We start from the raw sequence: 12,625 nt of genomic DNA on the forward strand, positions 1-12,625 counted from the left end.
AATAAAATGATGTTTTATTTCTATGTGTTTGGCTCTGGAATGTAGAATGGGATTCTTACTTAAACAAATAGCAGCAGTATTATCACAAAAGATAGGAATGTTACTCTCAAATATCTGAAGATCTTCTAGCTGATGTTTCATCCAGAGCATCTGAGTTGTGCACAGTGATGCTGAGATATATTCTGCTTCTGCAGTTGATAGAGCGATAGTTGACTGTCTTTTGCTAGCCCAGGAGATTAGATTGTTTCCCAGAAGCTGGCAATTTCCAGATGTGCTTTTTCGTTCTATTCTATCTCCTGCATAATCTGCATCACAATAACCAGAAAGCCTATACTCTGATGTTTTCTCATACATCAGGCCCAGGTTAGGAGTTCCTTTCAGATACTTAAGAATTCTCTTAACAGCTGTTAAATGAGATTCTCTAGGATCTGATTGGAATCTGGCACAAAGACAGACACTAAAGAGAATATCAGGACGAGTAGCAGTCAGATAGAGAAGAGAGCCTATCATACCTCGATAGAGCTTCTGACAAACCTTGTTGCTTACCTCTTCCTTTTCCAGAATGCAAGTTGGATGCATGGGAGTCTTTGCAGAGTTGCATTCAGTCATGTCAAACTTCTTCAGAACGTCTTTAATGTACTTGCTTTGATGAATGTACGTGACTTCTGGAGTTTGATTGATTTGAATTCCCAGAAAGAACTTTAGTTCTTGCATTAGACTCATTTCAAATTCTGCCTGCATTAGCTTAGAAAATTCTTGGCAAACAGAGATATTAGCAGAACCAAAAATAATATCATCAACATAAATTTGGCATATCATGAGATCATTATTAAGGTTTTTACAGAAGAGTGTAGAATCAACTTTCCCTCTGATAAAATTTTGTTCCAGAAGAAAATTGCTCAGACGTTCATACCAAGCTCTGGGAGCTTGTTTAAGTCCATATAAAGATTTCTTAAGTTTGAAAACATGTTCTGGAAAGTTTGAATTTTCAAAGCCTGGAGGTTGATTAACATACACTTCTTCTGAAATATAACCATTAAGAAATGCACTCTTGACATCCATTTGGTATAATTTGATAGAATGATTAATAGCAAAAGATACAAGAAGACGAATAGATTCTAACCTCGCGACTGGAGCAAAAGTTTCATTATAATCAATACCTTCTTGTTGACTATAACCTTGAGCTACCAGTCGTGCTTTGTTTCTGACAACTTCTCCTTTCTCGTTCAGTTTGTTTCTGAAAACCCATCTGGTTCCAATGACATGAGTGCCTCTGGGTTTTGGAACGAGATCCCAGACATCATTCTTGGAGAATTGATCTAACTCTTCTTGCATAGCTGCCACCCAATCGTTATCTTGAAGAGCTTCATCACAGGACGTAGGCTCAATCAGAGACACTAGTCCCAGAGGAATATCTTCAGAAGTTCTGAAGGTAGATCTGGTTCTAACAGGTTCATCTTTGTTTCCCAAGATCAAATCTTCAGATACGTTAATACGACTTTTAACTTTCCTTGGAATTTCTGGAGATTTAATTTCTTCAGAGTCTGGAGTGACAGTTGCTTCTGGAGTTTTCTCAGATTCTACCAGAGTGATCTCTAAATCTGCAAACTTTTCAACTAGCTTTGACTTTTCAGGGTCAAGCTTATCATCAAATCTAACATGAATTGATTCCTCCACAATTTTGGTTTCTGTGTTGTATACTCTATAGCCTTTAGAGCGTTCTGAGTATCCTAACATAATACCTTTCTGTGCTTTGGAATCAAACTTGTTCAGATGTTCTTTAGTATTTAATATAAAACAAATGCATCCAAAAGGATGAAAATATGAAATGTTGGGTTTTCTTCCCTTACACAGTTCATAGGGAGTCTTATCCAGAATAGGTCTAATAGAGATTCTATTCTGAATGTAACACGCTGTATTTACAGCTTCTGCCCAAAAGTGCTTTGCTACATTTGTTTCATTGATCATGGTTCTGGCCATTTCTTGGAGTGTCCTATTCTTCCTCTCTACAACTCCATTTGTTGTGGAGTTCTAGGGCAGGAGAAATCATGGGATATTCCATTAGAATCAAATAATTCTTCAAAATCTTTATTTTCAAATTCTCCACCATGATCACTTCTGACTCTAACAATTTTAGAGTCAAATTCTTTTTGCACTTTAGAACAGAAACTGGTGAATACAGAGTGAGACTCACTCTTGTGCTTTAGAAATTTTACCCATGTCCAGCGGCTGTAATCATCAACGATTACTAGTCCATACTTCTTTCCATTGACTGATGCTGTTTTCACAGGACCAAATAAGTCAATGTGAAGAAGCTCCAGAGGCTTGGAGGTAGAAACAACATTTTTTTTTTAAAAGATGTTTTTGAAAACTTTCCTTTCTGACAAGCTTCACACAGAGCATCTGAAGAAAACTTCAGTTTAGGTAAGCCTCTGACTAACTCAAGTTTAGTTAGCTGAGAAAGTTTTCTCATGCTAATGTGGCCTAAGCGTCTATGCCATACCCATTGCTCTTCGTGGACTGACATTAAACATTTAACATTTTGATCTTTTAAATCAGAAAGATTTATTTTATAAATGTTGTTTTTCCTCTTGCCTGTGAAAAGGACAGAGCCATCGTTCTGACTAATTGCTTTACACGTTTTTTGATTAAAGATTACATCATAACCGTTATCACTTAATTGACTTATGGATAACAAGTTATGCATTAATCCTTCTACATAAAGAACATCAGATATAGAGGGAAGAGTACCGTTACCAATAGTTCCGGAGCCTCTGATCCTTCCTTTCTGATCTCCTCCGAAGCCTACAAATCCAGCGTCTTTAAGTTCCAGGCTTTGGAACATAGACTTTCTTCCCGTCATATGTCGCGAGCATCCAGAGTCCAGGTACCATGACTGGTGTCTGAACTTTGCTGCATAGGATATCTGCAACATAGATGATCTTATCTTTCGGTACCCAGAATCTCTTGGGTCCTTTCAGATTAGTTTTCCCAGAGTTTCTTACAACTTTGGGTCTTCTAGCATTTTTAAATTTGTGTTCTTGTGTGTGTGTGTAGTGGTATGAAAAAGGCGATTTAATTTGGTTACTGGTAGAGGTTTTATTTTCCTCAGAATCATACCCAATTCCCCTTTTATTATTCTGACCTACTCCATAAATCATGGATGCCATAATACTCCTATTTATCCCATTCTTCAGAAATTGTTGAAAGGCTTCTTCATATTTATAAATAATTTCATTTGAAGTTTGTGGTGCTTGAGACAACACTTCTTCTAATTCTAAGCTTTTCGTTTTAGCTTCATCTCTTTCTAACGTTAAAGATGTGATTGTATCATCTCTTGCTAGAATTGTTGTCTCAAGTTTACTACACTCTTCAGATTTTGCTTTAAGAAGGCCTTTAATGTTTTAACTTTTTGTTTTAATTTCTGAAGAGAGGTAAGAGTTTCTGATAAACATGATTCTAAGTCAGATCTAGAAAGTTCAGAAAATACCTCTTCAGATTCTTCATCTGAGCTGCTGGATGTGGTAGCCATAAGAGCTACGTTGGCCTGTTCATCAGAGTCAGATTCTGATGATTCGGATTCACTATCGTCCCAGGTGGCCATTAATCCCTTCTTTGTTCTGAAGGCATTTTTCTTGAAGCTTTCTTTCTTAGAGTTATCTTTCTTCAGCTTGGGGCATTCATTTCTATAATGACCTGTTTCTTTACATTCAAAACAGGTAATATCTTTATTAGGTTTACCTTTTGAAGTTGACTCTGATCGATCCCCTCTGGGTCTTGATCTTCTGAAGTTGTTGTTGTTCCTTCTTTTCCAGAGTTGCTTAACTCTTCTGGTTAGTAAGGACAGTTCTTCTTCATCATCAGAGTCTTCAGGTTCAGAGTCGTCAGTATCTGCAGTTTCTGCCTGGAGAGCTTTGGTTCTGTCTGACTTCCGTCTTTCAGGTCTGGACTTCAGCGCCACTGACTTGTTCCTTTTCTGAGGCTCATCCTCCTCTAGTTCTATCTCATGGCTTCTGAGAGAACTAACAAGTTCTTCAAGGCTGATACTGTTCAGATCCTTTGATAACTTCAGAGCAGTAACCATAGGTCTCCATTTCTTTGGCAGACTTCTGACAATCTTCTTAACATGATCTGCAGTCGTGTATCCCTTGTCTAGCACTTTAAGACCTGCAATAAGAGTTTGGAATCTGGAAAACATAGCTTCTATAGCTTCGTCATCTTCCATCTTGAAGGCTTCATATTTCTGGATCAACGCCAGAGCCTTCGTCTCCTTGACTTGGGAGTTTCCTTCATGGGTCATCCTCAGAGAGTCAAGTATATCTTTAGCCGTCTCTCTGTTGGTGATCTTTTCGTATTCGTTGTATGATATGGCATTTAGAAGTATTGTTCTGGCCTTGTGGTGATTTTTGAAAACACGTTTCTGATCTTCTGACATTTTGCTTCTGGGAACTTCAACTCCATTTAAGACTGGAGGTTTGTATCCATCTGTGACAATGTCCCAGAGGTCAGCATCATAACCCAGAAAGAAACTTTCGATTCTATCTTTCCAGTAATCAAACTTTTCTCCATCAAAAACAGGAGGCTTGGCATTGTAAGAATCTTTCTCATTTGAGTGGGCCATTTGTTTTTCTCGCACTGGATCTCTCTACACGGTTAAGTGTTTGATTTGAAAATCAATAACAGAGCCGGAGCTCTGATACCAATTGAAGGTGAGAAAAACAAGAAAGGGGGGGTTTGAATTGTTTGAAAAATAAGCGCTTTTGCAAAATGAAATCACACAATGATTTTATACTGGTTCGCTTATAACACAAAGCTACTCCAGTCCACCCGGCCAAGGTGATTTCGCCTTCAACAAGGACTTAATCCACTAATCTTGAAAGATTACAAACAACCCCTAAGAGAGAAGAAAATCTCTTAGTCCTCTCAAGTCTACAGACTACAAAGAGTCACTTGAGGAAATCAAATAAAAATTAGATACAAGATGTGTAATCTAGAGTGCTTCTAAGAAAGCAAATATTACAAACTTGAGAACAAATTTTTCACTTGATAAGCAAAAGCTTAGTGAAAATCTTTGAAGAACAAAGATGTTTTTCTTGAGCGTGATATGATTTCAGTATAGTTTTGGCTAGTGATTTCTTGTTTACTGAATGAGATTTCTTCTCTATTTATAGGAGTTGAAGTAGAGTTGAAGTAGCGTTGAATCTGTTGGATATTGAGATGTAGTTACGCCATTCCATTAATAGCTTCTGCAGTAGACTTTTTCTCTTAGAAGTGACTACTTACCACAATTAGTATCTTCTCTCTTGGAAGTGGAGATTAACGTCTCTTTCTAATTGAGGAAATCCATTTGCAGAACTTTAACTTGGCTTAAACGTTACTTCATCATGATTAACAATTCTGATTAGAGTCTTCGTGTATCTGGAGAATCTTGCTTCTGATGTTATTTCTTGAAAGTTCAGATGGCGCTGATAACTTCCAGAGTTTACAGAAGGCATTAATTCAGAGTCAGAGCTTCTAGACTTTACTTCATGTTCAGATGCTTCTGATACTTGCAGTTTTGTCCAGAGTCAGAGCTTCTTGAAACGAGATTCCACTTTAGATGCTTCTGATACTTGAGATTTTGCATCTGATCTTGTATTGCATCTGATGACATCATCAGATTTATTTCTTCTTTCTATAGAACCCTGCACACTTAGAAACTTTTCGTTAGGGTGCCATTTTTGGTTTCATCCTTTGTTATCATCAAAATCATGGAATCTGTTGTAGAACAATTTTTGTTCTTACATGAATAATCATCGATTTCCATGGCCACTTATCAAGCCATCTCTCATATCCCTCACCGTTTATTTTCTTCCTTCTGTGAAGTAGTTTGTTATTCTTAACTTGTAGTGGTGGTTTTGGCCCTATCCTGAGAACCAACTTTTCAGGTTTGGATTCAATTTTTTCATTTACCACCTCAAAGTCTAACCTTCCCCTCTTAACACTAAGGAGTTCCCTAGTTTCATGGTCTTCTAATTTTCTCTTCTTACACAGGATCTCAAACAAATGCGCATTGGTGTGGATTTTTTTCCAATAACTCCATATACCTTTCAGATTGAGAGTCTACCTTAACTTCCACAGACCTTTGCGGGAAAGGAACCTGTGATTTATAGGGAGGAGGAACAACACAAGGTGCTTCCTTCTCCACCTCTTCGATAACCTCCCTTTCGGATGGTGTCGGTGTGTCTTTCTCAACCACTACTATTTTCTCACATGAACTCTTCTCATTACTACTCTCCTTAGTACTTTCAATTTGTTTTTCACTAGTGGTTGTTACAACATCTGCATGTTTCTCAGAGAAGGGTCCTGGAGGCGTCTGTGCAAGCAAAGAGAATTGAGTCTCCAATGCCTCTTTAGGAGTGGTGAGGGACTTGACCACAATGTTCATATCCCTAAGGGTTTCATTGGTATAGATTTTTATTTTCTAAACTCTTAATTCTAGAGAGTTTGTGTCGCCACAAAGCGCTCAATCATAGATTCTATTCTAGAGTGAATTTGCGTCGCAATGAAATCCTCCATTAATATTTCGAGGTTGGATTTATGGGAATCTTGCGGCTCCTCAAAATACTAGGAGTGGTAATCATACAGAAAATTTGGGTGATACATAATAATAGAGAAAATAGTGTCTTAGTCTATACGGTGCAACAACGAAGTTACGATATTGACTAAATTGGTCCCCGCCAACGGCGGCAAAAACTTGATTGCGACTTAGTGAGTCTATCGAAATATCTAAGTGCAAGTGCACAGCTGTATCATGTAGTTTTAAAAGATATTGAATCCATTGGGACCAATAATAAAACTCATCGCTATCTATTGGTGCTATGTAAATCTAAAGCTTATGAAAATTTGATTTTAGGGGAAATTAAAACTAAAATTAGAATAAAGTTTAGAAAGTACATCAGAAAGAAGAGACTGGAATATGGATCCCGGTGTACCTCAGGGACTCAATAATCTATTGGCGTGTGCTAATGTATTAAATCACTTTTCAATAGAAAAATATTAATTTAAAAACCTTTATCTCACACTCTTGTGTTGTTGACTCTAGCTATACTTCTAGACCATATGTTTGCTCTTGCTAACCCATTTGAATTGTGAAATATTTTTTGAAAACCAATAAGTTCTAATTAATCCTAAAATGCTCTCGCTGTGTTTAGGATAAATGTCCAATTTTTACTATCTGGTTTAAGCCTCACACTCTCGTGGTATTGACTCGAAATCTTAATGCCTTCACTCTTGTGCATAACTTTTCAGACTTAAAATTAAAAATTAAAACCAGAAAAATAATTTATAAAAAGGTTTACACCAACTTATTACCGAGTCCCATCGGAACGACGGTCCTCACATACTGGACTCTAGAAATTTATCCAGACATGGATGTATAAATAAATAAGCAATGATAGATTTTCAAATTAAACAAAGACATAGTAAACGGTTTAAAATAATTCAAAGCAATGGTTGCAGATGAATTCAAAGAGAGCAATAAAAACTCAGAACAATAACAACGATGGCCAAATTTATAAAGACATAGATGTAGGAATAAATAAGCAATTATAGATTTTCAAATTAAACAAAGACATAGTAAACGGTTTAAAATAATTCAAAGCAATGGTTGCAGATGAATTCAAAGGCGAGCAATAAAAACGGAGAACAATAACAACGATGGTCAAATTTATAAAGCGAATTGTAAATGGCGGAAGTAAACGTTGCAAAATTATAAATGGCTGAGAATAAAGGCGGAAAAATAAATTGCAATAACTTAAATGAACCTGAAAATAAACTGGAAAGTAAAACTTAATTGAATAACTTTGAATGATGGCAAGATTGTTTGATCCAAGCGTTATACAATGAATGTCTAAAAACACTAAGGTGTAATAGTTCCTCGATTTGAGAAAACTACTACTTTACAAAAGTGATTCTGCTTAAAACTAAAACTCTATAAACATTGTACCCGACTTTGATCCACAAAATTCCCACCCTTGAAAAGTACTTGTCCTTTGCAATATATAGTGATACAATGCTGAAAATCTGATGTCAAGATAGTGAATGTCATGGGAGAAAATATAGGAAGAGTGGGGATGAACCAAGTCAAGAACTATTGTTGTTTTTCATGTTTCGAACTGCATGGCATTCACCATATAGTGTGGCGGTCGCCACCAGTGTAATATTGAAGATCGTGGTTGGTTGACAAGGCGTGGCGGGCGCCATGGCCCCTGTGGCGAGCACCATGAGCCTTTGACTCCGTCTTTTCACTCTTTGTTGAATGATTCATGGCCCCCATGCCATTCTAGTCACAGCAAGCATCATGGGGAATGGCATGAAGGTCTCTGCAAGTGTATTTTCGCCTATTTTATCTATTTTTCTCTATTTTTGTCCAGTTTCTTCTTATATCGACTCCTACCTGCAAAGCACCTGAAACAAACACAAAGTACCAGCATGACACTACAAAATGTAATAAAGTGACATTAAAACATGTGTAAATCGAGTCAAAATACACTATATGTTTTAGTGTTATCAATAGACCTGAATCTTCCACCGGAACAGACTCAATCGACATTATTATCGATCTATCATCAACCATTATCTCTAGCGAACAAACTCCCCAACGGTACTGCCATTAGCCTCCATCCACTTCTAGGATGATTTCTCGTTTCTACAATCTCGAAACATACTTCTCTTCTCTTTATTACTTAAGGTGTTAAGGTATACTCCACAATATTCACCTTGACATAAAATCATGATGATCTAAATTTATCCATCAATCACCTTGTTGCTCTCCACCTTTGTTGTTCCTATCGGATTGACCCTTTGGATTGACTGCATTTTAGAAAAACAACAACTTGGAGAAGTGTGCAAGTGTTCAAGATGGTTCTAGCTTGCTAAAGTTGTATGAAGATGCATAAAGGACACATGTTGGGCGCAATGCTCCAGCATGTTGGTACGGCATATGGGCCTTATGAAATAGGCGCTAAACTGATGCATTTTGGAGTAGGTTCTATAGAAGATTTGTTAAAGATTTTTTTGGTATTAATTTAACAATATGATTAAGTGATTTGTTTGACAGCTGAGTGAAGATAATTCAGATTTAAATGAAGATTTAAATTTAAATTTAAATTAAAACAAATCATATCTTGTTGGAGATATTCAAGGAGAAAATTAAATATCTAACAGATTCTGCATTAATTCTGGACAAATTCAATGATATTATCCAAGCAGAAAAGCCCAGAGTTATTTTTCTATATAAGGATCTCAAACCTACATTAGAAATGAAGAAATCTCATTGAAGATCTTAGATTTTTAGGATTTGTGCAGTGTATTCCATACTAATCCCTAATAGGAATAATGTAGGATCTTTATGTAGACCTCTAAGTTTCAGTAACTTGGCATAAAAGGTTTGTCTAGTTTAGTCGTGATCAATATTGTTATGTACACCTCTATGTTTTAGAAACTTGGCATATAAGGTTTGTCTAATTGAGTTGTAATATTCAACTTTCTTTCATATTTTGAAGACTGAAGTTAATCACTAGGGTTTAGTGGTTTTTTTCCCCTATCACTGATTTTTTCGCAGAGAAGAAAATAAGTAGGTTCTCATATTTAGGGGAAGGATCTAAATAGAAAGTTATCAAGTAGTGTTAGAAAGAGGCATTGAACAACATATGATTTATTGTTTCTTGTAAGTCTAATTGAACTAAACTACTGATAATGAATTTCCTTTCTTGGGTTGTGGACTTAGCACCCAGACGTAGGTGTAGTCTCACCGAACTAGGTAAACAATTGATTATGTTCTTTATTACTTTTATGTTCCATCATCTATTACTTGTTAGTGTAGTGGTTTTGGTGTAACTTATCGAACATGTTATCTAAGCACCAAGTTCGACATATGTCCCCTGAAGAATAAAATTTCAGTTTGTATCAGAGCATGCATCCTAGCATGTTGGGTGAGCTCCATGGAAGATAAGTCATGCTCAAATGGAGACAATTAAAGATGGAGGATCAATAAACAAACCACATGTTTTAGATGGCATAAATTATGATTATTAAAAGGTGACAATGGTGGATTTTCTCAAATCCTTGGGAAATAAAACATGGAAAGTTGTGATAAAGGGATGGAAATATCCAATGATTAACTATGAAGATGGTACAACCAGCCTAAAACCAGAGTTTGATTGGACTCATGCTAAAGATAATGAATCCCTTGGGAACTCCAAGGCATTGAATTAAATTTCCAATGATGTAGACAAGAACATGTCCATGCTGATCAACACATGTTCAGAATCCAAACAAGACTGGGAGATTATAAAAACTGCACATGAAGGCACATCCATGGTTCGTATGTCAAGGTTGCAGCTCCTAACAACAAAATTTGAGAACTTAAGGATGAATGAAGAAGAAACTGTGAGTGAGCTTCACATCAGATTGAGTGAGAAGATGGTACAACCAGCCTACAACATATCCTTTGCCTTAGGTGAAAAGATGTCTGAAGAAAAAATTGCCATAAAGGGTCTCAGATTATTACCTAAGAGGTTTGATATGAAAGTGATTTCTATTGAAGAAGCTCAAGACCTAAGTAGTTGTAAGACCCCAATTTTGACCCTAAGATCCCTCATGCAATTCCATCATATGCATTAGCATTAGGATTATACCTTGGCATCCTCCTTCCCCCTTTTTCATTGGGTTTGTTTTGGGAGAGATCACCAAGCACTATGTGATTGTATCATACTTTTATTTTATCATTTCACTAACCAAAATACCAAAAATATGTCTTTGCATTTGCCTAACTCTTTTGTAGGTAGGGCATGATCTCCATTGATCTATTAAGTTCACATCTAGGGTTTGAGACCCTCATGACAAAGAGCATAACCATGGATTGATTCAAGGATGGTCATAAACATCATATATGGGTCCCAATGATCTCTCCATGTTATATTGATCAAGTTTTCTTCAAGAGTTTGAGGGTGATTTGCCTTGGAAACCCTAGTTTGACTAGGTATCTTGAGTAACTTCTCCAATAAGCTATCTCACCAATTGATCAAATTTCTTAAGGGAAACTTAAAAACTCATCATATTAGGCATATATGATCTACCATGAGCCTAGAAAGTCAAGAGAATTGAAGATTAGCAACTTGGTTGATGGTGGTTGGCCAAATGAGTTCATCTGACCAAAACTGGGTCTCCCTAGACCCTATCTCCTACAATTTTCACCATATGAAAATGATTCTAATATAAAAATTACTCTAAATGACATTACAAACAACTTTCATGTTGAGACCTAGAGCTAGTTTTTCTTGGAAAATTATTTTCTATGTTGAAACATTATAGGTCATTTTGTCTAAACCCTAATTTGAAAGTCAACTTCCCAAGGCCATAACTTGCTCAATTTTTATGAGATGAAATATTTCCAAGTTGCAAAATCAAATTAAAGAGGTATACTTCAATGTTTATGTTTGGAGTGAGAGCTAATTCAACTTTTAGGAGTATGTGATATGAGGTTACATTATAGGTCACTTTTGACCTATACCATTGATCAAGTGATTTTTCCAAACTTCAAAAATGAATAACTCTATCATTTCAAATCCAAATGACATGAAATTGGTGACCATTTTTAAGTTATTTGAAATATATACAACTTTGATGAAGACGCGTTTCTCATTTGAAGCTCACATAAAAAGTTAAGCAAGGTGGAATATTGAGACATATGGCTTGACACTTAGAAAAATTTTCAATATGTTAAAATTTCCAAATTCCACCTCAAAATTCTTCAAGTTCCAAGCTCCAAATGGAAAAGTGTTAAACATGAAAGTTGTTCCTCTTGATCTAACCTTTCCAAAAAGTCTAAGTTCATTCATTTTGGACAAGAAATGAATAGGCTGCACATGGCTTAAACATGTTATCATCATTTGGCAAGATTGAACTTCAAACATCCATGCACAATTGCCTAGAATTCCAACATGACTTCAGCCTTGCTTACACTCAACTATGGATCATATGGAGTGATTTCATGGCCCTGCACACGCCCATGCACTCATGCATCACACATTGCTAATTTTGGAAGTTCACTTCAAGTGTGCAAATATCAATTGATTTGGCTATAAATAGAGCTCCATATGATCAGAATTTCACACACATTCGTGCCAGCTTTGATCCCAAACCTCTAACCCTCTCATTCCAAAGGATAATCCTGAGAATTTCACTTGAAATTGAGTTTGAATTCTCACTGTTTTGAGATTGAAAACTCCAGGGATCCAAGACCTTTTGAGCATTCAATTCTTCTTCTGCAAGCATTTGGAGTGAGATCAAGCACGAGCCAAGGCAAGAACAGCTGAATCCAGACCTACATTGAAGGTATTTTCCAGAAATTTTAATCTCTTCGATTCTTTCTCAATCTTGCTCAATTCTCTTGATTCTTTGGTTGTCTGAAGTCCTACCAATGTAGGCAAGAAGATTGAGTTGCTTTGAGGCCAAATTGAAGCAACTTAGTTCATGTACCTAAAATTTCAACTCCATGTATCTCTCAATATACTTGGAGTTAGGATAAGTTGAGGTTAAATTCGTGCTCAGTGCCATTTTTACTTTGAAATCATGTCCTTCT

This window comes from Lathyrus oleraceus, chromosome 7, assembly GCF_024323335.1.
Source record: "Lathyrus oleraceus cultivar Zhongwan6 chromosome 7, CAAS_Psat_ZW6_1.0, whole genome shotgun sequence".
Lineage (NCBI taxonomy): Eukaryota > Viridiplantae > Streptophyta > Magnoliopsida > Fabales > Fabaceae > Lathyrus > Lathyrus oleraceus.